At 43.5% G+C, this 27,290-nt stretch overlaps 1 pseudogene; it reads left to right on the top strand.

Moving 5' to 3' along the window:
• The window catches only part of LOC141997727 (olfactory receptor 5G9-like), a 32,270-nt pseudogene extending 17,685 nt beyond the window's left edge, over window positions 1–14,585 (top strand).
• The last annotated feature ends 12,705 nt before the right edge of the window (window positions 14,586–27,290 follow it).

The raw sequence follows: 27,290 nt of genomic DNA, 5'->3' as shown, positions 1-27,290 counted from the left end.
CTCCCAGTGCAAGGCTGTGGTCAAAAAAGCTAATGTGATCCTGGGATGCATAAACAGGGGAATCTCAAGTGGAAGAAGAGAGGTTATTTTATCCCTGTATTGGCACTGGTGTGACTGCTGGTGGAATACTGTGTCCAGTTTTGGTGCCCACAATTCAAGACAGATGTGAGTAAATGGGATAGGGGTCAGAGAAGAGCCACGAGAATGATTAAAGGATTAGAAAACCTGCCTTATAGTGATAGAGTTATAGAGCTCAATCTAACAAAGAAGATTAATGGGTGCCTTAATTACAGTCTATAAATACTGTGACAAAGCTCTGTCCTTGCCTCCGTGGGTCCCGCGTTTCCTGGCAGATTTCGCTAGCCTCAGAGGCTCACTGTGACCCTGCACGTAACCCTTCTCTCTCTAGAGACAAGGGTCACAGTCTACTGAGCCATTTTCATCATAAGCCAGCGAGGGAGGTGAGGAGAAGTTATCCTTCCTTGCGCAGTCTCTGTTGTCTCCAAGTCTCAGTGATTAATCAGGGGGCAAAGGTGTGGGGAGGGGGGAGCCCAGGCCCACCCTCTACTCTGGGCTCCAGCCGAGGGACCCTAATAGCATCAGCTATGGTAGCTGACCTTTTAGAAACATGACGTCTATGAATCTATGAATTTCATCTAGTTAGTGGACCTGGATTTAGTTGATCTAGATGGGTGGAAAATTATGGTGACCAAGTGGCGATTTAGGCCCGTAGTTTGTTGCGAGCAGTCTTACAAACCATGTCCAGGAATTGCTCACTAAAGAGAGAGTTTTTAAAAGGATCCTATAAAATTAGTACATATATGTTCTTTCTGTACCTGGTTCTGCCCCATTGAAGGCTACTGGAACTTACCTTTGGCTTTACTGAGAGATATTATTGGAGGCAGAATCTAGCCCCCTGTAATATCTCTCAATAATTTAAGTCCCTGAACTGCTGTGCATTTGCAATTAAGTGACTAGGTATAGTTACTTATCTGTAGGATTTTAGCACCTGTTTTAAATGAAAATCATATCACTATGCAACCTGAAACATGGAACCACCAAAGGTACCACCATAATATGTGTGGTGTAGGGGGCATTTCCCAGTCTGAATTCGATCTTGGTGTGGATTTCAGCTGCAGCCATGAGAGTAACTTATTTTCTGGTTCACTGGCCAAACTGAAAACATGGGTGAGGGGAAGGTGAAGGAGGATGGTTCAGGTCAACCTGAAACAATGTTTTTATTTATTTTTTCAGCAAGCCAATTAACATTTTCATTTTGACTCAAATTTTATTTCATTTTTGAATTTTTAAATCTTTTAAAAATAAAATGTAAGTAAAACTTGAAGCAAAAATCAAAACATTTCATTTCAAAAATGTCAAAATTTAATCTTTTGTTTTTTACATTTATATTTTATTTTATTTTCCAGAAAACCTGCAGGTCTGGGTGAATTTTCTTTTCTCAAACATTCCCCCAACAAGTTAGATCTAATTTCATGGCTGTTTCCTGGATCCAGAATGGGGCTGGTAAAAAAAAAAATCAGACTGGAAAATCCATGCTGTCCAAATCCTTATCTAGGTAAAGATCTGAATTTTGTGACTGACCCAGTTTTTTCTAGGGCTAGGTTCTGGTCCCTGTATTCATGAAGGGTTCCACCTCAACAACAACATGCAAGCAGAATGATCAGAGTGATGTTTGACAAATGTCATGAACATTGTAGTTTTCTGCATTTGTCACCTAATTATAGTTCAGCTCTTCAACTGGTGGAAAGCAATGTAGCATGATGGACTTTGATAGAATGACACCATCTTACTTCAGCTAGGAATGTATCTAGATATTTACTCACCTCTCTTTTACCTATTTTATGTATTAATTGCCCCCAAATTTCCTTAACACAGAAGTAACATTGACCAGTGCTTACTCATATCCTTCCAGAATGATGACAGTGGCTAAACTTAACCCTCTGAAATCCAGGTAATGCAGAGTAAAGGTAATGCCAACTGAAACTGCTAAAAAATTGGAAAAACAAACTTAAGGCATGTAGCCCCAGGCATGGGCCAAAAGAAAAAGTTGGAAGAATCAGAAAAAAAATCTATGACATTATTTATTAGGGGGTAATTATCTCAAGAACCCCTTGTTTAAGTGACCTCACATCTGGATCACTAACCCTACACTGGCCATCCATGAAGCAAAGCAATTTTCAAGACAATCTGAGTAAGCATGCAGGTAATCTGTTAAACAGCAAGTGTCTCCACTTTAAGTCTACCACAGCTGCCACGCTACTATAGTATATAGATCCTACATTTTCAGTCTGGTTTCACGTGCCTCTTTGTTTTGGGTGCCCAACTTGAGGCACATTTTCAGAAAGTTATTAATGGCCATCCTCTGAAAACCAAGACACTTTAATGGGTCTCAAGCAGAATACCCAGAAATTAAGGCACTGAAAATTACTGGTCAGGTTTGAAACAGTCTGTCGTGTATTGCTCAATCTCTGTTACAGTGGTGCAAGGAGGCATGCTAGAGGAGAAGAGGTCTAGGGCCATGGGAGTTTGTAATGGAATAAAGAGACACAGGAATGTTTTTCTCAGGGCCTCTCTCACGTCGTTGTTCCACAGTGTGTATATTATCAGATTCAGCAGTGGTGTTATCACAGAATAAAAAACAGAAACCACTTTACTGACATCAGATTCATACTTCCCTGCAGGGTGGACCTACATGAAAATGAGGGTCCCAAAATAGATGGTGACCCCTGAGAGGTGCGAGGCTCAGGTGGAAAATGTCTTCTTGTGGGCGATGGCTGATGACATCATAGAATCAAAGAATCATAGAATATCAGGGTTGGAAGGAATCTCAGGAGATCATCTAGTCCAACCCCCGGTATGGTGGCTGTGATTTGGAAGTAAGAGGTCATGGTGAAGAGGACGGCAGACATTACAATGACAGTGCTGAAGGCACAGCCTACTGCCTCGATGGTGTAGGTGTCTGTGCATGAGAGCTTAAAGAGCTGATCAGCGTCATAGAAGAAATGGTTCATCCTGTTGGGGGTGCAGAAGGAAATCCTGGCTAGCATGAAGTATGGGAAAGTGGGGCAGGCAAACCCCATGAGCCAACATGACATGGCCAAGTTCTGGCAAATCCTAGGGTTGCAGATGGTGGAGTAACGCAGTGGGTTGCAGATGGCCAAGTATCTATCATAAGCCATGACTGTCAGGAGGAACAGCTCAATGCCAGCAAAGGAGAAGTAGAAGTAAAAGAAATGAGATAGTCCTCTTATCTGCTAAGAAGTTGGCCAACATCTTGGGCACTGTGACGGTGATGTACCAGACCTTCACCTGTGGGAGGTTGCAGATGAAGAAGGACATGGCGGTGTGGAGGCCGGAGTCCATCAGGACAATGAGGATGATGAACAGGGTACTCATGAGTGAGAAGATGTAAATGATTCAGAACAGCATGAAGAGCAAGACTTGGAACTGCGGCAGGCTGGTGAACTTCAGGAAGATGAACTCAGTGGCCACTGTCTGGTTCTCCCTCTCCATGGGACTGGCTGGATAAACCTTTATTAATAGTTTTGTAAATAAACAGGCATATCAGCTACTCCATAACCAAGTGGCCAAAAGCATATGAGTTATATCAAGGATGACTTAATTATTAGGAATATCTAGCTAGCTGGCTGGCTAGCTAGTCAATATCTTTCATTAAAAACCCTTTTTGATGAAAAATGGCTTCTTCATCAAAATGAAATTTCTTTAGGAAATGTGTATTTTTTATTAAAAATTCCAGATATTAAAGAAAAAATTAAAAACTCGTAACTGGAAAAAATTGTTCTCAGGTATTCTTTCTTTCTTTCTTTCTTTCTTTCTTTCTTTCTTTCTTCTGAAAAAAATATTTTGAGGAAATGAATGCTTTGCTGGTTTCCATCAAAGTTTTCCACAGTAACTAAACTATTTCTTGACCAGTTCCATAACCTCTATCTCTCACTGTCTCTCTCTTCATCATTAAATTTCTAATGTCTTTGGTATCAATGCTAAGGAGACAGCTCTTGTATTTTTGAGATACTAAGAACTGAACATTTTATCTCCATAGCCAGTTTTTCCTAATAACATTATTTCTGAGGTTGTATCGTACTGGATATGTCCATGCCATGCATTCGTCTTTCTGTTTAACTGTTCTAGAAGTGATCTGTGTATTCCATTCTCTGTCTATGAAATAAACCCACTACAAGAATTTGAAAGTGCAATACATTTATAACAGTCATTTAAATGTAAATTACTATGGGTTATATTGTACCATCAGCCTTGAAGTAGAATTCTCTACTTAAGTTGAGTTCTACTGAAAATCTGATAGTATGGAATTCACCTAGAAGGGTAAGAAGAAACAGTCATAGGCAGTATGCAAACTTACTCACAATAAAGCTCTTCAGAGATCAGATGAGTGACTGAAATAAACTAACACTTTCATTCCCAGAATCCTGGCCATCAAGGAATTTTAAAATGCAATCCTTTGTTATAGAAGTTGTTTACAGAGCCAACGTTAACATTGCTTGGGAAACTGTGTTATACTGGAGGTCAGACTAGATGGTCACAATGGCTTTTGGAATCTATGACTCCATGTACCTGGGCCGGGGAATGATCCAATGAGCAGACCAAATTTGGCGATGAAAACTGGCCTCGTGCCACCTGAGGCACGTTGCACATATGCTAAGAAGAAGACACCCAGACTGTAAGTTTTCTCAGGCATGGGAGCTAGATTCCCAAAGGGATTTAGACACCTAACAGCCACTTTCACTGAAATTCAAAAAAGACCCGGTTTGAAACCCCTGAACACTGTAGGCACCCAGACTCACATAGCACCTAACTTTCCACTGTAAAGACTCCCTATATTTCTGCCTGTAGTTATGTGCATGCTTGAACTCCATACAAACTGGCCAGGAGGGAGAGGTAATTTCTGGTGACCTTTAGCCCAGAGGTTAGTGAGCTCACCTGCACATGGGAGATGCCTGGTTGAAGACCCACCTCTGCCTTAGGGGGAGAAGGGATTTGAAGAGGGATGTGGCGTCTCTCAGGTAACAACATCCATACTGGGTCAGACCAAAAGTCCATCTAGCCCAGTATCCTGTCTTCTGACAGTGGCCAATGCTAGGTGCCACAAAATAAGAAGGACGGGCCCAGTGAGATTTGAACTCACAACCCCTGGTTTACAAGACCAGTGCTCTAAGCCCTGAGGTAGGGGACTTGGAAAACTAGCTTCTGTTGATGGATTTGAAAAGCCATAGTTTTCCAAAAATCAAATCAATCCCTCTTTCTGGGGTACATCTGGAGTCAATGGGATTCATTCTCATCTCATGCACCCTGGTGTAAATCAGGAGTGATTGCATTGGAGTCACTAGGGCTTATTCCTTTCCCTCTGACCCCAATGGAAATCAGGAGAACTCCACTGGAGCGAATGGAGCTGATTCTCTTCTCATTCACCCTTGTGTAAATCAGGAGTGACTCCTAGGGCTGGTTGAAGTTTTTTAGCAAACTTTTCCAGCAAAAATAGTTTTATAGATTTTTTTTCACAAAAGAGTGAATATTACAGCATTTTTAAGGGGAAAAAAATAAAACAACGTAAAACAAGGGTACTTTTGTTTGTTTGTTTGTTTTTTAAGCCTGCCAAAAGAAAGTGTTTTCTTTGGGTTTTGAAAACAGAATAAAATGAGGGTTTTGATTTTTGGTTTTCAGAATTTTGTTTTGTTTTTTTCACTCTCTCCTCCTCTTTTCCATAAAATAAAGAAAGGCAGACAAAGTATATGTCAGAAGGAGTTGATTTTTTTTCACCATTTTCCCTACATTTTTTTCTTTCAGTTTTCTTCTTTTTTCCTCTTTTACCAAGGAGAGAAAGCGCTGTGGGGAAATCTGAAAACAGAAATATGTTTGTTTGCTTTTCAAAACAGAAACAAACAAAAAAATGAAAATTGCAATTTGAAATAAAAAATATTCATCTCATGCCATTTTTTTGGTGGTGGTCTAAAATACAATTTTTTCAAACAATTTTTTGAATACAATTATTTGTAATATTTGGTGGAAATAAAATAAGATTTTTCAACCAGCTCGAATAACTCCATTGGAGTCAGTGGAGTTTCACGTGTGTAAAATAACAGTAAGTGCGAAGATCAGGGTTAGAAGGGATGTTTGCAGTGACATTTATGGACCCCGCAACACATACCCTGGGAGCAATGTGCGGCTGGATGCATAGAAACAGAAGCCTGGAGCGAGATCTGCTTTGTCTTAAGCAATGATCTTGTTAGAGCAATGATCTATTTAGCTTTTCCCCACACCACTAGCCCTACACTGGAGATGGATTAGAAGTTACCTGCCAGTATACATGTCCTTTCTTGAAGGTCTCTTTACACTGCTATTGAGGGTGTCATTTTGCAGCTCCGGAAGGCATCCCAGAATTAGCTTTCATTTAGCTACCACTCTAAAAATACCAGTACAGTTCTGGTGGCATAAGCTTCAATATGGTTTAGTAAGGTGAGTGTGTACACAGGTTGGGTACTGAAGGTGGCCCTCAGGAGGTTCCTAGTTCAATCACTGGTATAACACCCAAAATAGCATTTATCACCCAGGGGGGGATTTGAACTGCTGTGATCTTCAGGTGCTCAGTAGAGATTCCTCTGCTCAGAGAAAACATGTAAGCTCCTTGTCAGTCTACTTTATCCGACCCCCCATGTGTGCAGTCCACAGAGGCTGAGAAAGTGTTATATGTTTTGGCTAGAAGCTAGTGGCTCACTAGCTTAAGGTGTAATGACTTAGGCATTCCTCTGTGGAAGTCTCAAATTCCCTCTTTGCTGGTGGACAAGAGGGGGACTGAATGACCAAGTGCAGGCACCCTGCACTCTGATCACTCCGATGTTAATTAGTTCCCATAGAGACGGGGGTAATTAGACAATCAGGCTGGCTGGGATAAGGATTGAATTATCCCATCAGTGAAAGGCTGATAAAAAGGCAGAAAGTCCCAAAAGGGAGGAGATAGAGGGGACCAGGGCTAGCTGAGCTCGGTTACATGGAGGCCTCAAGGGGGGAGGCTTTGGTTCCCCTCCGGTCTTGGGGAGAGGGCCCGTGGGTGCTGCAGATAGATTGTTGCATGGTGGTTGTGGAAATGTTGGAGGGAACTTAAAATCACAGGGTACAGTGAAGGCACAACCAGTGGAGTCTGTGCAGTTTCTGCAGGGAAGAAGGTGGGAGAGAAGCCAAGCCTCGTGACAGACTGACCCACAAACAATACTGCTTTGCATGGTCTCCTGTGACATTGCACCCTATATTTGTCATAGTAATATTATTAAGATATGATTATGACATAATTATGATGCATTTTGTACAAGATAAGTCATGTGAGGTGTCATTGGAAAGTTATGAGTTGTTGAATATGATTATCCTATTTGTATGCATGTATCATTTTTGTATCTGAAGTTATAAATACTGACTATGTATCTGTACTTCAAATGTACTTACACCTGGGTAATGGCCACTAGACAAGATGCTTTCAGTCTAGATAGCTGGTTGGGAAGGGCCTATTCAGGGTAATGAGCAATTAGAGAAAACAATAGGCCTTAGGAGAAGCTTATCTCCTACCAGGTGAGCCTTCCTGAGAACACCCCAGACAGCCTGTAAGTGTAATGGCTGCTATTACTCCACAAGAACATGTGACCAGGCCACATGACTCTGGACTCCATCTTGGGATGTCAGTATTTTTCCACAAACTGATCTTAAGACCAAGTTTTGAAGGAAAGGGTTCTTGCCATATGCAAAAGCTAAATAAGGCAGGAAGTGACATCATCTCTTGTTCTTCACTCCCCACACAACAGCACTCCTGAAAATACCTGAGGAACAAAGACTTAACTGGGGAAGTGCTGGACCCAGGCTGAAGGGATTTCTAGCCTGTGTAAGAAACACCTGGGCATTCCAGCTGTAAAAGAAAAGGACCTAGGGGTTACAGTGAACGAGAAGCTGGATATGAGTCAACAGTATGCCCTTGTTGCCAAGAAGGCTAACAGCATTTTGGGCTGTATAAGTAGGAGTATTGCCAACAGATCGAGGGACGTGATCATTCCCCTCTATTCGATATTGGTGAAGCCTCATCTGGAGTACTGTGTCCAGTTTTGGGCCCTGTCAAGGTTCCTTCCCCACTCTGAACTCTAGGGTACAGATGTGGGGACCTGCATGAAAACCTCCTAAGCTTACTTTTACCAGCTTAGGTTAAAACTTCCCCAAGGTACAAACTATTTTACCCTTTGCCCTTGGACTTCCACTGCCACCACCAAACATTTATCTGGGTTTATTTTTATTAGGAAAGCATTGTTTGGAAACATCTTTCCCCCCAAAATCCTCCCAACCTTGCACGCCACTTCCTGGGGAAGGTTTGGTAAAAATCCTCACCAATTTGCACAGGTGACCACAGACCCAAACCCTTGGATTTTAAGAACAATGAAAAAGCATTCAGTTTTCTTACAAGAAGACTTTTAATAGAAGTAAAAGGTACAAAAGAATCACCTCTGTAAAATCAGGATGGTAAATACCTTACAGGGTAATTAGATTTAAAACACAGAGAATCCCTCTAGGCAAAAACCTTAAGTTACAAAAAGACACACAGACAGGAATATCCATTCTATTCAACACAGCTTAATTTCTCAGCCATTTAAAGAAATCATAATCTAACGCATATCTAGCTAGTTTACTTAGTAAGTTCTAAGACTCCATTCCTGTTCTGTCCCTGGCAAAAGCATCACACAGACAGACCCAGACCCTTTGTTTTTCTCCCTCCTCCCAGCTTTTGAAAGTATCTTGTCTCCTCATTGGTCATTTTGGTCAGGTGCCAGCGAGGTTATCCTAGCTTCTTAACCCTTTACAAGTGAGAGGATTTTTCCTCTGGCCAGGAGGGATTTTAAAGGGGTTTACCCTTCCCTTTATATTTATGACAGGCCCCACACTACAAGAAGGATGTGGAAAAATTGGAAAGCATCCAGCGGAGGGCAACAAAAATGATTAGAGGGCTGGAGCACATGATTTATGAGGAGAGGCTGAGGGAACTGGGATTGTTTAGTCTGCAGAAGAGAAGAATGAGGGGGGATTTGATAGCTGCTTTCAACTACCTGAAAGGGGGTTCCAAAGAGGATGGATCTAGACTGTTCTCAGTGGTAGCAGATGACAGAACAAGGAGTAATGGTCTCAAGTTGCAGTGCAGGAGGTTTAGGTTGGATATTAGGAAAAAAAATTCACTAGGAGGGTGGTGAAGCACTGGAATGGATTACCTGGGGAGGTGGTGGAATCTCCTTCCTTAGAGGTTTTTAAGGTCAGGCTTGTCAAAGCCCTGGCTGGGATGATTTAGTTGGGGATTGGTCTTGCTTTGAGCAGGGGGTTGGACTAGATGACCTCCTGAGGTCCCTTCCAACCCTGAGATTATATGATTCTAAAGAAAGTGCAGCTTGCCCCTTAAGAATCTTCAAGTCTGCCTGTACCATCAATTAGGGTGAAACTCTGCTAATTCATATCCAGTCTATCAGGTATATTAAACTCAGTTTGTGTTTTTGTTAATTTGCTAGGTAATCTGCTTTGATCTGTTTGCTGTCATTTATAATCACTTAAAATCTATCTTTTGTAGTTAATATATTTATTTTATGTTTTACTTTAAGCCAGTGGTACTCCAGTTGAAGTTCAGTGAGTTTGGAGTCAAGTGCATGGGAGTCTGGGTATCCCCGTGGGGGAACCTCTCACATCTCCCTTCCCAGATGACTTTGGATACAACATAGCTAGGAGACTGTATGAATCTACGACTGTCATGAGCAGATAATATAACAGCATTTGACAGCACAGCATCCATCCCTGCAGAATTCCCATGGGGAAGAGTAGCCATAATGCTAAATGGAAAACCAAGAGTGTCAAGGACGTGCTCTCACCCCAGAACCTCAAAGAGACACACCCAAACACTGCAATAAAATGTACATGGTGCAACGAAGAGATGGTTAAAGCTACTTAGGAAATAAAGGGAAGACAGGGAAGATTAACTTGGGAGCAGACTGCCATGGAGAGAACATCAATGAGGCTACACTCATTTTCTCCCTCTGAGGATCCAAATCTTGGCACCTATGTATAAATAAAATAAAATCATATCTTTCCTAGAACTGTACTTAAGGCTGCAAAATGTAGGAGTCTGAAAGTTTTGATTAGTTATTGAGTGAATATAAGTGTGACATGCATGGTCCTATGCCCAAGGGAACCTGGCCATTATCTCAGCCATTAACCTCAGCCATTATTCTGGAATAAATTGTGCATCTTTCAATGAGATAAAGGGAGCCTCTTAATCCCTTAGCCAGGGTATATCAGGGTTTTGTGAATGTTAGTTCAACCATCAGTGAAGTCCCTTCATTGATTTGCTCATTCAGGGTTATGCTCATTCCATGTCCTATAACAATGGATTTGTGAGACAGAGGATGCTTTTACTTATATGAGTCCAAAAGCTACAGATCAGGGTGAAAACTTCACATCAGCAGTGATTCTCATATGGAGTCCAGGTGAGTTTTAGTCTTTTTAATCAGCTTTACTCTTTTTCTTTTTCAAAGACGTTTTACTAATGAGATATTGGAGTCCCAGACCAGTGGTGTGGGTTCCTTTCCTGGACCTTCCATTGGTCTGATGGGTCACTGTACCTGCTCTGTACCACACAGTCCCCATTTGTAAATTGGGGGATGGTGATATTTACCTTGTTTGCTCAGGCATCTGAAGGTCCACTGATGAAAAGTGCTAGATCAGAGATAGGGTTGATGAAGATCATCATCAATTTGCACATGAGAGAATCAAGTCATTTAAAACTTCCATCTCCAATGACCCAAGTAGATCTGGTTTTTAAAATACCTAACTCCCCAAACTTTGTCTTCACTGTGAATAGGGTGTGCTTTTCATTGAGGCAGATATTTTGAGATAGATGTCTCTATTTAAAACCCTAGTGGAGACAAGTCATGGGTAGATTTTATCATCATGTAGTTACTCAAAGTCAACCCTTTACTCCCCCACTCTACTGCCACCTGGGGTTTACCTCTACTAGCTATGCCGAAGTACAGTGTAAAATGTAAATCAGGAGTAACTCTGTCAGTATCAATGATGTTACACTGGTTTGGGGAATTTTGCCGAAATTGTCCACAATGCCTGGAGAAGACAATATGAAAATAACAAGGAGGACTGTATTCACAGCTTCTTCCCTATGCTTGGCATTCTCCTTCGGCTCCTAGATAGACATGACTCAACCTTGCTGTCTCATGTTCTCACTGGGTACCAAGCTTGCTCACTGCAGCTCCAGACTTTCAGTCTGTCCGTCCATCCATCATCCTCCAGCATGCTGACCATTCCCCCCTCCCTCTTTGTTGGGGGCACCTTCTAACACATCAATGTCTTTTGACCTTCTCAGCCATGGCCAAACAGCCCTGTGCCAGGTTAGAGGCTGAGTGAGTCCCTCTACATTGGTATAAACCTGGTAATTGAGTTTGAGGAGACTTTCTCTATCTGTGCCATTGTTGTACCCTTCCTTAGTATTCCTGTCCCCTCTCTTACAGCCTCCTTCCATTGAACTTCATACATCAGGTAGGTAATCCCAAACTGACCAGGAAAAAAGTCATATGTAATATTAATAAGAAACAATACAGACATTTTCCTGATTTGTCACATAGGAGAAGCCCAACGGCAGGTTGCAATGTAAGAAGTTAATATAAGTTTCTAAAGTATATCCCAGTGAACAAAAAGCACAGATGCCAAAAGAGAGGGTAGAACAAAGATACAGCACACACATGTACGCTTCTTTGGTCAGGGACTGTCTTTTTGTTCTGTGTTTGTGCAGCAGCTTGCTGTACATCATGGGATGCTGGTCCAAGACTGAGGCTCCAAGAAGCGACCACAATACAAGGGTTCTACACAATTCAGGGAATCTTTGGGACCAGGGATTGTGACTATTAGTTGGGAGGTGTCCAGAATGAAAGTTGCATCTTAGGAAGTGACATAGTATGGAAAGCTCTGAGAAATACCCAGCTGAATTGTCATTGTAAATCATAGAATCATAGAATATCAGAGTTGGAAGGGACCTCTGGAGGTCATCTAGTCCAACCCCCTGCCCAGAGCAAGACCGATCCCCAACTAAATCATCCCAGCCAGGGCTTTGTCAAGCCTGACCTTAAAAACTTCTAAGGAAGGGGATTCCACCACCTCCCTAGGTAACACATTCCAGTGTTTCACCACCCTCCTAGTGAAAAAGTTTTTCCTAATATCCAACCTAAATCTCCCCCACTGCAACTTGAGACCATTACTCCTTGTCCTGTCATCTGCTATCACTGAGAATAGTCTAGATCCATCCTCTTTGGATCCACCTTTCAAGTAGTTAAAAGCAGCTATCAAATCCCCCCTCATTCTTCTCTTCTGCAGACTAAACAATCCCAGTTCCCTCAGCCTCTCCTCATAAGTCATGTGTTCCAGACCCCTAATCATTTTTGTTGCCCTTCGCTGGACTCTTTCCAATTTTTCCACATCCTTCTTGTAGTGTGGGGCCCAAAACTGGACACAGTACTCCAGATGAGGCCTCACCAATGTCGAATAGAGGGGAATGATCACGTCCCTCGATCTGCTGGCAATGCCCCTACTTATACATCCCAAAATGCCATTGGACTTCTTGGCCAGCTTCTCATCCACTGTCACCCCTAGGTCCTTCTCTGCAGAACTGCTGCCTAGCCATTTGGTCCCTAGTCTGTAGCGGTGCATTCGATTCTTTAGACCTAAGTGCAGGACTCTGCACATGTCCTTGTTGAATCTCATCAGATTTCTTTTGGCCCAATCCTCCAATTTGTCTAGGTACCTCTGTATCCTATCCCTACCCTCCAGCGTATCTACCACTCCTCCCAGTTTAGTGTCATCCGCAAACTTGCTGAGGGTGCAATGCACACCATCCTCCAGATCATTTATGAAGATATTGAACAAAACCGGCCCCAGGACCGACCCTTGGGGCACTCCGCTTGATACCGGCTGCCAACTAGACATGGAGCCATTGGTCACTACCCGTTGAGCCCGACAATCCAGCTAACTTTCTACCCACCTTGTAGTGCATCCATCCAGCCCATACTTCTTTAACTTGCTGACAAGAATACTGTGGGAGACAGTGTCAAAAGCTTTGCTAAAGTCAAGGAATAACACGTCCACTGCTTTCCCTTCATCCACAGAACCAGTTATCTCATCATAGAAGGCAATTAGATTAGTCAGGCATGACTTGCCCTTGGTGAATCCATGCTGACTGTTCCTGATCACTTTCCTCTCCTCTAAGTGCTTCAGAATTGATTCCTTGAGGACCTGCTCCATGATTTTTCCAGGGATTGAGGTGAGGCTAACTGGCCTGTAGTTCCCAGGATCTTCCTTCTTCCCTTTTTTAAAGATTGACACTACATTAGCCTTTTTCCAGGCTTCCGGGACTTCCCCTGATCGCCATGAGTTTTCAAAGATAATGGCCAATGGCTCTGCAATCACATCCGCCAATTCATTAAGCACTCTCGGATGCAACGCATCCGGCCCCATGGACTTGTGCACGTCCAGCTTTTCTAAATAGTCCCGAACCACTTCTTTCTTCACAGAGGGCTGGCCACCTCCTCCCCATTCTGTGCTGCCCAGTGGAGTAGTCTGGGAGCTGACCTTATTCGTGAAGAGAGAGGCAAAAAAAGCATGGAGTACATTAGGTTTTTCCACATCCTCTGTCACTAGGTTGCCTCCCTCATTCAGTAAGGGGCCCACACTTTCCTTGGCTTTCTTCTTGTTGCTAACATACCTGAAGAAACCCTTCTTGTTACTCTTAACATCTCTCGCTAGCTGCAACTCCAGGTGTGATTTAGCCTTCCTGATTTCACTCCTACATTCCCGAGGAATATTTTTATACTTATCCCTGGTCATTTGTCCAATCTTCCACTTCTTGTAAGCTTCTTTTTTGTGTTCAAGATCAGCAAGGATTTCACTGTTAAGCCAAGCTGGTCGCCTGCCATATTTACTATTCTTTCTACACATCAGGATGGTTTGTCCCTGTAACCTCAATAAGGATTCTTTAAAATACAGCCAGCTCTCCTGAACTCCTTTCCCCCTCATGTTATTCTCCCAGGGGATCAAATGATTACCATCCATGCTGAAATGTCCAGTTCCCTGTGATAGCACATACATATGTGTTGTCACATTCACCCCTCTCAGGATGTCAATTAATTTTATTTTATTTTTCCCTTTCCTTCATCCCCATTTTGGTCTCTTACATTCACATCATCTCCACCATCCTGAGGATATGCTCAGTGGAAGGCAGGCGTAAAGCCTTCTCCACCTGCAGCTCCCACCTCACAATCGTGGGTTTATTGTACCTGGCAGCACTCTTCCAGTATATGAAACCTAGGGCAGCATCCTCCATGGGGGTTCTTGGTGAACTCTTCTCCATCCAATACAGCATCTTAACTCCCATGTTAAACCCCATCATCTACAGCCTGAAAAACAAATAAGTGAAAATGGCTCTGGGGAAAATACGCTCAAGTCATGTTAGTGATGTTCCTTAACTAGCTAATAAAGATGCACAGAAGAACTGAGTGCTCAATAGCCTGAGCTCATACAATGAACTGAGAATGCAAACTCATGTTATTATATTTAGAAGTACTTTCATTTTTTCTTTAATGATATCTGTGATAGAGATGATAATTTCCTGCAATATCTTTGGGAGATCTTACTGTAGTAAGTTCCTGCATCATTGTGGACCAGGCACTGTCTATAATTCCATGTGGGAGGGTGACATCAGCCCTGCAGGAACTAAGAATGGGGTGGGGTGGTGATTAGGCAAATTCACTGAGGTTGTAACACCTCCAGAGAGGTACCCCCACCTAGAAAAGCTTGTGTATACTGGTTCTAACTGGATTCTCCAGAGCCTAATAGACCAAGAAAGGACTTTTGGACAAATCACATAAGTATAAATTGACTCAGGGCCTTCCTTCTGATACAGCAGAGACAGGACCTTCAGTTTTGGTGATCCCCAATCCTTCCTGGCAGGGGGTGGAAGGACTTTGGCCTACTGTCGCCCCATAAGATGGATGGGTGACCTCTGGTAAGCTTTTAGCATACACATAGGAAATTTGATTTTTGTATGTGTTTTCACAGTAATTCTTTCACATGAAGAACAAATGTATTTGTTTGGAAAGGGTTGTGGGTACCTTTTAACAGCTGTCAATTATGTTCTTCATAAGCCTTTGGAGAGAAAGCAAAGCATAGAAGCAGGCGTGCTTAGGCAGTCTGGCTTGCTGGGGATATCACAGGGTAGGCAGGGAACTATGCAGCCTGGAAAAACCCCTGGTCAAGAGGGATAGAGATGTGGGTCTCTGCCCAAGAAAGGTAACAGCTAGAAGCCTAGAGTGGGTACCCTCAAGGGACCATGGAGAGGGAACACAGGCACATTTGCCCTGGACTGTGGCAACAACCTTTGAGTTGGAAAGAACTTAGCAGTACCCAGCCTGAGTATTAAGGCGTGAGCTAGTGTCTCTAAAGAGAAATATGGAGGCTGGGAGCCTTTCTCCCAGACTTTCATCTTCATTCTCCTCAGGTTTTACACATGCACTTTGCGGTCGGTGGGTGAGACAGGACCTGACTACCAATTGTCATACCCCCAGCGGCCACCTGAGGTCCCTTCTGCAGCCTGGCACAGAACAGAATTTGTAAAAACCTGCTATGCTCCACCACTACTTATGCATATGCATAAATGTACTTGGACCAACATGTAATATCTTAAGTGGAATGCAGACTCAAAGGGAGTTTGCTTTGCAGTAGAGGGAGGCAAAACATGGAAATCTGACCCAACCCGCTCTATCCACTGGACAGTCCCCACCCACAAAATGATCATAATGTGGCTGATGTGATTAGGCCCTATGATGGTGTCCCCTGAATAGATCTGTGGACCCAGTTGGCAACTGGCAATGGGCTTTGTTGCAAGGATAGGTTCCTGGGTTAGTGGTTCTGTTGTGTGGTGTGTGGTTGCTGGTGAGTATTTGCTTCAGGTTGGGGGGCTGTCTGTAAGCAAGGACTGGCCTGTCTCCCAAGATCTGTGAGAGTGATGGGTTGTCCTTCAGGATAGGTTGTAGATCCTTGATGATGCGTTGGAGAGGTTTTAGTTGGGGGCTGAAGGTGATGGCTAGTGGCGTTCTGTTATTTTCTTTGTTGGGCCTGTCCTGTAGTAGGTGACTTCTGGGTACTCTTCTGGCTCTGTCAATCTGTTTCTTCACTTCAGCAGGTGGGTATTGTAGTTGTAAGAATGCTTGATAGAGATCTTGTAGGTGTTTGTCTCTGTCTGAGGGGTTGGAGCAAATGCGGTTGTACCGTAGAGCTTGGCTGTAGACAATGGATAGTGTGGTGCGGTCTGGATGAAAGCTGGAGGCATGTCGGTAGGAACAGTGGTCAGTAGGTTTCCGGTATGGGGTGGTGTTTATGTGACCATAGCTTATTAGCACCATAGCGTCCAGGATGTGGATCTCTTGTGTGGACTGGTCCAGGCTGAGGTTGATGGTGGGATGGAAATTGTTGAAATCATGGTGGAATTCTTCATAGCAAACCTGGTGGCTGAACTTTGTGACTTTGTCCTCACCCATAACTATTTCACGTTTGGGGACAATGTATACCTTCAAATCAGCGGCACCGCTATGGGTACCCGCATGGCCCCACAGTATGCCAACATTTTTATGGCTGACTTAGAACAACGCTTCCACAGCTCTCGTCCCCTAATGCCCCTACTCTACTTGTGCTACATTGATGACATCTTCATCATCTGGACCCATGGAAAAGAAGCCCTTGAGGAATCAGACATCAAGAATTATAACATTCAAAAACCAGTGGGAGAACTGGTCACTCGATTACAGACCTAAAAGTTGCAATTCTTCAAAAAAAAAACTTCAAAAACCAACTCCAATGAGAGACTGCTGAATTGGAATTAATTTGCAAACTGGATACAATTAACTTAGGCTTGAATAGAGACTGGGAGTGGATAGGTCATTACACAAAGTAAAACTATTTCCCCATGTTTATTTCCCCCCGTCCACCCCCCACTATTCCTCAGACGTTCTTTGTCAACTGCTGGAAATGGCCCACCTTGATTATCACTACAAAATGTTTTCTCTCCCCCGCTCTCCTGCTGGTAATAGCTCACCTGAAGTGATCACTCTGGTTACAGTGTGTATGGTAACGCCCACTGTTTCATGTTCTCTGTGTATATAAATCTCCCCACTGTATTTTCCACTGAATGCATTCGATGAAGTGAGCTGTAGCTCACGAAAGCTTATGGTCAAATAAAGTTGTTAGTCACTAAGTTGCCACAAGTCCTCCTGTTCTTTTCGTGAATACAGACTAACACGGCTGCTACTCTGAAACCTGTCATAATGTAAAGTGAATTTGTAGGTGGTGTAGTAAGGCAGGAAGGATGGGGCATTACAGAGCTAGCTTGATGCTTGGGAGACCTAAGGGCTATTCCCAGCTCTGCCATATGACCCCCATGTGATGTGCAGCCAGATTTTCAAAGGTATTTTGGTGCCTGAAGTTGAGGATAGGTGCCTGGTTGGGTTTTCTAAAGCTTCATTTGAAAGCAATAAGATTTAACTATCTAGGAACTAGTGGGATTTTTAAAAGCACCTAGGCACCTAAATATCTTTAAAATCTGGTCACCAGGCACTTTTGGAAATCTCACTATCTGCAACATTAGGCCTAAACACCTCTGAACACCTTTAAAAGTCTGGCCCTTTGTCTCTCTCTCTGCATCAGGTTTAACAGTAACTCCCTATCCCACAGAAGTGTGGTGAGGACAAAGACATTGAAGACTGTGAGGTGCTCAGATAATACCATGAGGAAGGTTGTATAGGTATCTGCCATAGATAGATAAATGTGTTCTAGGTATTGGGAGTGGGACTACACTGCATAGTTACCCCAGGCGTGGATTCAGGGTTAAGCCCAAATCCCCCATACCATCCACACACAACTCAGTTTGATTTGGGTCAGCAAGCCCTCAGGACTCAGGCTGGCAGACCCTGGTAGGGGGGTGGTCTGCGCCTGAGTTGCACTGCAATGTGGTCTTAATCTCTGTCATTTTGCAGTGTGGACACAGCTCAGGCTGCAGACCCAAATCAGAAGGTCTGGGCAGTGCAGTATGGATGCTTTATCGTGGCTGTGAGACCCAGATCAACCCAGGATTACAATGGCATGTGGATGCTTAAGTGAGGGCTTGGGAACACTGAGTCCACCAGCCCAGATCCCACAGACCTGTGTTTACAATGCAGTGTAGACATGCCCTAGGAGTCCATTATTGACTCAGGGAGAAAATATATCCTAGTGACAAGAGTTGGGAACTGGGAGCTAATACTGTTCTGGACTAAAATGTCTATGTATTATTTCTATTACTAGAATAGCTAGAGACACCAACCAAGAGTGGGGTCCCATTTTGGTAGGTACATTTTAAGCATACAGGGCCAGATTTTTAACAGTATTTTGATGCCTAAAGAAGATAGGGGTTTAGTGAGATTTTCAACCATGCTTACGTGCCTTGATTTCAGTGGGAGTCAGGTGTCTTGGCACTTTTGAAAAACTCACTAGGTGACTGTCTACATCTTTAGGCACCTAAATATCTTTGAAAATCTGGGCCATAGTGGGACTGCATGTGCTTCTAAGCAGGGCTTCGGTTCAGCTGAATGTTATGGGCTGTGTTATGCAGGAGCTCAGACTAGAGGATAAAGATGGCCCACTCTGGCACAGAGATTTGAAGTATTGGCAGCAAGGTCAAACAGAAGGTCACTGTCAGACCTAAGAATAGAACCCAGGTGTCCTGAATCCTGGGCCAGTTCTAAGTCAACTTCATCATTGCTGACAGACCATGAGATCGCTTGCCTGTTTTTATCTTTTCCATATTAATGGCCATCCCTCTGATTCTCCTCTGACCTGCTCAATTACTTTGCCTGCCAAGAGATGAGCAGAGAGGCAGGGTAGTGCTAGGAATGGCCATTAGCACTGATTGATCCATTAGTGAATACCAGGTGATTTCCAAGGACTTTGAAGGAGTCATAGACAACCTGGGTCAGCATGTGACCGGGGGTTTCTCACTGGCTTTCACCAGCTATAACAAGAGGAATCTAGTTTAGGTTCTGATTCGACAGCAAATCGTGCTTGGACAGAAACCTGAGCCCATGTTGTGTCCTAGAAAAATTCATTCATTGGGGCAGGTCTATAGTGAAGATAAAATTGAAGGGGCTGGGGGGATCCTAGGGGTTAATTCTGAGATATTCCCCCATATAAAACACACTCTGACCATACACATTAACAACCAAGGCCACAGTGAGATTTGAACTCATTAACCCCTGGCTTATAAGGCCAGTGCTCTAACTGCTGAGCTATGGAACTACTACATGCAAAACTGCGGTAAAATATCCATTGACTTTAAAAGGCCAAAATTACACCATAGATGCCTGCATTTGTTGTGCTATATTATTTCATCCATCATCATAACCTGCTGACTCTGAGCCCGTCCCAGCAATCTGTGGAAAGTACAAGTTGTATACACTGTACAAAGTGGAATTGAGTTTAACCTTATTGAATTAAGTTTAAGTATTTTCAGAGTTCACTGTATTAAAAATGCAAAGGTTTATGTGCTGTTGTGGGATTGTCTATAACTTCTGGAGGAAATGTGACTCGTAAATCTTTGGAGGTGTTATTAGCGTCAAAAGAATCTTTGAAATCATGTGCTAGACAACCACGGTTATGTGGGATGCTAGAAAATACCTGGGAGGAGGGGAAGGGAAATTCTTTCCCCTGGAACCATCCTTTTTAAGCTGCATCATAAGGAGAAACCCATTATCTAATGATCACCTGTCACACGAGGACCAGACCAGAGACCCAAATGGGTTATAACTGACTCTCAGATTCATGGATGTGCTTGTTCTGAGAGAACAGCTGTAATGAACTTGTAACCACTGTAAAAAATAGACCCTGTGTGAGTATTGAAAGACTGATCACTGGCCAGGTCCCTTGTTGGAGTTGGGATCATCTTTGGTAGGCTTATTAGCATACATGTGTGATGTTCTATACCTTGAGGGAGTGTCTTGGAAACCCCATATTTCTCATTTTTATATAATCGTGATCTTACATATAAAGCAGGCCTTGTAAGGTATCGGGAAAGATTATGATCTGCTGAAAGTAATTTCTCTGTCCATATACATATCTTATTAATGCATATGAAGTTTTGAGAATTGTGTTGTATGGTGGTCACTAAAACATGCTTTAAGTTGGGATATCAATCAGATATTAGCTCTCCAGAGGCAACAGCAAGGAAAGTAGCCAACATCAGGGTGGGGTATCAATCAACCCATCAACAACCATTGTCCAGCAAGGGAACTACGATGCAATGACTTACCTGCATGAGCCCACACCAGGGGAATTGCTCAACCTTCCCTGGAGACTCAGCAATGACCCCCAGACATGCCTGGACTTGTGTTTTCCAAGCACATGGACTGAGGGTATAAAACCAAATAGAGGAGACCAATGCTGGGCCTTTCTCCTTCACCCACCTATGCTGAAAGCAACAAGGATACTCTGAAGACTCCAACTGAGGGGACTTCCCAGATTTCAAGGGCGAAATCTGTATACTATGGACTGTAATATCCAGTCGAGTGAGAAAAACAGCTTAATCTAGATGTTACCCAGTCTAATAGGGTTGAGAGTTTAGATTGCAGGGTTATATTTTATTTTATTTTGGTAACTAACTTGGACTTTTTGCCTATCACTTAATATCACTTAAAATTATCTTTTGTAGTCAATAAACTTCTTTTACTGTTTACCTTTACCAGTGAGTTTGCCTGAAGTGTGTGGCAAATGTGCTCAGGTTTGCAAAGGCTGCTGTCTGTCCATTTTCCATTGATGAAGTGGTGAACCAATTAATAAATTTGCACTGCTCGTCTTGAGCAATGCAAGATGGTATATTCCTGAGGTACAATGCTGGGAGCTGGGGAATTTGGATCTGGTGCCTTTCTGTGTGATTCATGAATGGCTCTGGGAGCATTCATGCAGTCTAGCTGGCTGCGGGGTCTCCACATGCAGTTGTGCTGAGTGATAACAGCATCTGGAGGGGTTTGCTGCTGGTCACTAGCAAGGCATTGTGAGAGTCAGCCAGGGTGGAGACAGTTAAGGGGGCACAGCGGTCCCACCGTCCCAGGCTGCACCCCGGGGATCCTGTCACAGCATGTAAATTCTGTTATTAAGATGTTTTCTCTGTAATGCTTTCACCTTAATAATAAGTGTGCTTGCTTACAGAGAGTTCTGTGCTGACTGAACTGTGGGCAATTATGTTGCATATGGCCTCAGAGGAGAAGAGGAAGTCCTCCAAAGCAGGCCTGTTGTGGCAGTCCATATTGCTAGGGAATTCACAGTTAGGCAGGGAACGGTGTGGCCTGGAATAACCCTGGTCAGGAGAGAGAAAGACATGTGTCTCCACCCAAGAGAAGTGAAGCTGGGAAGCCGGGAGCCTAGAGCGGGTGACCTTGATGGACCATAGTGGGGGAACACAGGTGCAGTTGCCCTGGAGTGTGACAAACTACACAAAGTTACTCAAGTGTTACAGTGTTTGCAGAATCAGGCCCTAAGAAAGCAAACGCAATTAATTCAGAGGGTGGAGAAGAGGGAGACAGCCAAATATACAGAGTTTTTCAAATATAAATATCCAGTTATTTCCACCGGGTCCTGTTCTAAAATGGTGATCAGGACATGAAAGTGCATGAGGACAGATACTGGGATAGATAGATGGATTTTAAACACCAGGCTACAATTTTATTAAAATTTAACATTGGAGAAGGTTTGCCAGGTTCCAAGTATAGATTTCTGCCATGACATGGTTTGCTTCTCCAGATAGAGAACAAGAGAAAGACAGAGTTCAAGAGAGTATCTATCTATCTATCTATCTATCTATCTATCTATCTATCTATCTATCTATCTATCACATTCTCTCTGCAATGGCTTATGACTGACGTATATATATGCCACTTCACTTCTTACATTACATGGAGATCATGAACAGAGCTGCCTGTATTCAGATGCTCATTAGTGCTTGGGTCATTGGGCTTCTGAAGGCATTGGTGAATGTCCTCTTCTTGAATTACTTAGACTTCTTTGGCCAAACAGAATCAGATAAGCTGCAGGATCACTCCCTGGCCATATCTGTCTTCCACAGACCCCTTCATCAATGATACAGTGGTCCTCATCTCTAGTGTTATCATAGGAATGAGCTCATTTCTGAACATCCTCATCTGTTATGTCTACATCATCTCATTCATCCTGAGAATCCAGGCAACATAGGGCAGATGCAAATCCTTCCCCACTAATGGATCACATCTCACTGTAGTCACGTCATTCTTTTTATCTGCTTTATGTAGGTATTTGAGTCTGGCCTTATTGTCTCTGGTGCACCTAGACAGGATATGAAATCTTTGCTGGTGAACTTTGCAGATGACACAAAGATAAGTGGTGTGGTAAATAATGAGGAGGAGAGAGATCCGAATCACCTGGTTAAATGGTCACAGTCCTACAAAATGTGTTTTAACACTGCAAAATGCAACGTAACCCATCTGGGAACCAAGAATGCAGGCTGTTACTAACAAGATGGGAGAGTCTGTCTTTGAAAGAAGTGAATCAGAGGCAGACATAAGGGGTCAACCTAGATGATCAGCTCAATAAATTCACTGGCTAGTTATGGCCCCAACAAAAAAAAAAAAAGAAAAAAAGGAGGTACTTAGGTTCCATTCCCAAAAGGGCAGTGGTGGTAGAGGTGAAGGTACCTTCCTTACAGTGCTTAGCTCAGTGGTTCGGACGCTTACTTTGTTATCATTAGTGGCAATACAGCACCATTCATAATGGCACTGGGACAGAGTGATTATGCAAATGACTCTAGGCTGATAGTTGGGGCATGCAAGGTGAAGGCCAGTGCCAATGACCGTTTAAACAACAGGGAACACCTGTGACAAGAGAAACTCAGTTTACTCCCCTAACCGACTAGCTTAGTAGCTAAGGCACTCTTTTGCAATATGCAAGACCCCATTGCCAGTCCTTTCTCTTTAGGATGCATAGACTATAAGTCCCTTCAGGAGGCAAACCTATGACCATAGGTACTGGGGGTTATTGAAGTTTCCACAGCACCACTGTAAGCTCAGGGGTGGGTGGGATGGGTGTGTGTGCTCTGCTGTAGGACCCTGTGGAACTAGGCTCTACAGGAAGTACTGCCCAGCAGGGCCTGAGTGGTGGCTCCTCGCAGTCCACTGATTGGCTGATACTAGTATTTAAACCAGAAAGCCATGATTGGGGGGTGGAGAGGGGCTATTTCATAGAATCATAGAATCACAGAGTTGGAAGGGACCTCTGGAGGCCATCTAGTCCAACCCCCTGAGTAACAGTGTCTGCATTCTTCTGCTCTGGATTTTGCTTACCATGCACCCTAGACTCTGGCTTCTGGCCCGGGTTTATCCATGACTTTGCTATTTGCTTGTTCTCTATAACCTGACACCGGACCCCAAGTTTTTGATCTCTTGACCTGGCACAACCCCGACGCTCCTATTTACCTGCCGCCTACAACTTGGTGCCTGGACCTGGCATTCTGACCTGGCTCACCCTCAGCCCTGCTACTCATTGCCTGGCCGGTGCACTCAGACTGCCCCTGTCCCAGCCCTGACCCAGAGGGGTGGATGAAACCTGGGTCTTCCACATCCCAGGTGAGTGCCCTAACCCTGGGACTAAAGGTCACAAGAAGGGCACTGCTGTTTGCTGAAAGATTCCTAAATCCCCTAACCCCTGCAAAATTGTCCAAAACTATTTGGCAACTTTTTGTAAAATTTGTCACTAGTTTGGGATGAATGACATTGCCTTTTCCACAAATAAACTATCCAGCCACCAAATTTTGCCCAGCTCTCCATAGGGGTATCTGGGTGAGACTTAATGGCCTGTGTTCTACAGAAGGAGATCAGCCTAGCTAATCTAGTTGTCCCTTCTGGCCCTAAACCCTACAAAACCTGTGAAAGCATGACATTTCCCAACACTCCTCAGATGTTTAAATAACTTCGTTAAACTGAGTGTAATGTTCACTTCGCTGGGCCGTTGGTTCCCTCCCACCCTTTGTCTGTCTTGTGTGTTTCCATTATAAGTAGGCTTGACAGAATTTGATTTATTTTCTAACACGTCCGCAGACAATATTGAAGCTTATTTTTAATCCTTTTTTTTCCATTTTTTTTTTACATTCTCACAGTTGCAGGAAATGATGTGGGAGGCCAGACATTGGGGGAGGGCTGAGGCAGTAATTATTTAATGACAGTGGACATTGACTTCAAAAAGTTAAAGTTCTATAAACATTAAAACACAAATTTTCAATATCACATATCAACAAATACAGGAAATAACCTGAAATCAAACTCTATCTTCTCAGGCAGCATTTTTCTTATTTTGCTTCTCTGTAAATTTTGATTATTAACGATGGAAATATTTTTTGTCGGTTCATGTGTGTTCGGTGAAGTCGGCATTACCAATAAAATCAAATTCTTTTGAGCCTAATCATAAGCTCTTTTGGACATGGGCTATTTCTTGCTGCATTTCTACAGCACCCTGCACAATGGGTCTTTGGTCTTGACTGCTGCTTCTGGGTGCAATAGTAATGCAAAACAATGATATAAACATGCCTGTTAATTTTCATTCCAAGGTACCATCAAGTTTGAATGAATTGTATTCTAATTTTTCTCTAGTAAAACTTGAACCAGGAGCCCTGGGTTTAATTCCTGACTCTTTTACTGACAGGCTGTGTGACCTTGGGCAGCTCATGTCCCTGCTCTGTGCCTCAGTTTCCCTCCTCCCTTTGTCTGCCCTCTCTGCTTAGACTGGAAGCTGTTGGGTGCAGGGACTGTCTTGTACTAGGATATAGTACAATGGTACCCTGATCTCAGTTAGGGTCTCTGGGTGCTATACTAATGTGTGGGCTGGAGTTGGCTTAGACTACTTTGAAAACCAATGTTTTCACTAGATGACAATCAGTAGTAAAAGGTGGTGATAATACTGGTAATGTGATGGTCAATGTGTTGTATGTTGTTCATATTCATCATTGCCATTTCACAGAGGAGCTGCCCGGTTCTGAATGTGTTTTTGTAAGATCTGTGCTCGTCCAACCACACCTATTTGCATTAGAAGCAGGAATTAAGTGAGGCACGTCCCATGGCCTGTGTTAAACAGGAGAGTAGGCTAGAAGATCACATTGGTCTTGTCTGGCCTTAAAATTGGTGAATGATTGTCTCCTTCCATCCATTCCCTACAATGCTGCTTCCTTCTCATTTCTTATTCGTTGCTTCCCTCTAGTGATCACATGAAGGCAACAGCATTTCTTTGATATGAGCCCTATTCTCAGTCTCTTGCTTTTACTTTGAAAGCATGATCATGATCCAGATCAATGCTTCCTGTTTATCCGTGAAAATGGCATATGGCCCATCTGTAACTGCTATAGCAAACCACTCCAAAGGCCGGACATGGGGCCTAGATGGGGAGGGCTCGGAGTACTACAGAGATTCGATCCCAGTCTGGCTGGTGGGTCTTGCCCACATGCTCAGAGTCTAACTGATCCCCATATTTGGGGTCGGGAAGGCATTTTCCCCCATGTCAGATTAGCAGAGACCCTGGGGGTTTATTGCCTTTCTTTGCAGCATGGGTCACTTGCTGGTTTGAACTAGACAAATGTTGGATTCTTTGTAACTTGAAGTCTTTAAATCAAGAATTGAGGACTTCAGTAACTCAGCCAGAGGTTAGAGGTCTATTACAGGAGTGGGTGGGTGAGGTTCTGGGGCCTGCAACGTGCAGGAGGTCAGAGTAGATGATCATGATGGTCCCTTCTGACCTGAAAGTCTGAGTGTAAAATTGCTAAACCAAACAGCTCCTTAGCCAAGTTGGGACACTTGAAATCTGGATGGGTTCGCAGTGCCCCAGGCACCCACAGAAATTTGCCTCTGTATTGTTACTTCATCAGCCAGCAATGCACGTAGGCCCCAGTCCTGGTAACACTGAGACAAATGGGAGCTTGGTCTTTGATCTCAGTGCGGTTGGGGCCCATTGTTTGGGATTACGTCTGTCTAGGTAGTTAAATGCTTCCCAGCATGGTAGAGTCTGGGAACACCACAACCAATGATAAATGTAATCTCCCATCATTCATGTGAAATAAGGAGAGGGGATTTATCCCCATGTTAAATGAAGGGAAATTGAGGCACAGAAAGGTGTATTTGCAGCATCTGAGGATCCAGCCTTCTATATTTTCTAGTATTTACACAGGCCTCATCTGTGTAGTGTCTGAGCATCTCACAGTCAAGAACAGACTTTATTGTCATAACAACTTGTGAGGGTGAGACATGCGATTATCTCTATTTTACAGATAGGGAAACCAAGGCATGGAAACTATTAAGTGATTTACTACAATTAAGTGATTCACACAAGGAGCTATGGACCATTGCAACCAGCTGGGGTCTGGCCCCATTGAATCAAAAGGAGCTATGGCCAGTTTCTACCAGGTGAAGGTCTGGTCCACAGGGTTTAATGTTAAGATTTTTTTTTCTAGCCTGCTTGTGGGATTTGGAGACACAAATTCCCATTAATTTTGGTTTGTAAACTTCACCCTCAGTCACTGTTTCAGTTCCCCATGCAGGACCAGTGGTAAAGCCAGAAACTGAGCTGAGAGGTCTGAGGGCTGATCAAGTGCCTTAAACCCATGATCAGAACTTCATCTCTGTGCAGGAATCCCTGAGTGAGCCCTCCTGGTGGTAAACAACCCTGTTCTATGGGTGTGTAACTGTGTGTTCCTGCTGCATGGAATGAGCATTTCAGTATGCACTTGCATCTGTCTGTCATTGCCATGCTGAGGGATGCACACTGTGTGTGTGTGTGTGAGAGAGAGAGAGAGATTCCTGCTCCCCGGTGGGAAAATGAATCCTGTTCAGTGTGTGTGTATTTGTGTACGCATGTGTGTCTTGTTACCCCCTTCTGGAGGCACTAAGGCTTGTGGGGTGTGTGTGTACTTACTGCCCCTGTTTGATGGTCTGCAGTCTGGTGTGTGTGTGGACTTCCCTGTTGGATGGACTGAGGTCTTGTGTGTGTGTGCGCACATCCAAAATGAATATCAAAGTTTTGTGCAATGTGGAGTATTTTGGCAGGGGTGTGGGTTGTCGATTGTTGTAGGTTTGTTGTTCCAT

This window comes from Natator depressus, chromosome 13, assembly GCF_965152275.1.
Source record: "Natator depressus isolate rNatDep1 chromosome 13, rNatDep2.hap1, whole genome shotgun sequence".
In the NCBI taxonomy this organism is placed as follows: Eukaryota; Metazoa; Chordata; order Testudines; family Cheloniidae; genus Natator; species Natator depressus.
Note: the sequence above shows the minus strand (reverse complement) of the source record. Positions and strands in the feature narration are given on the sequence as shown.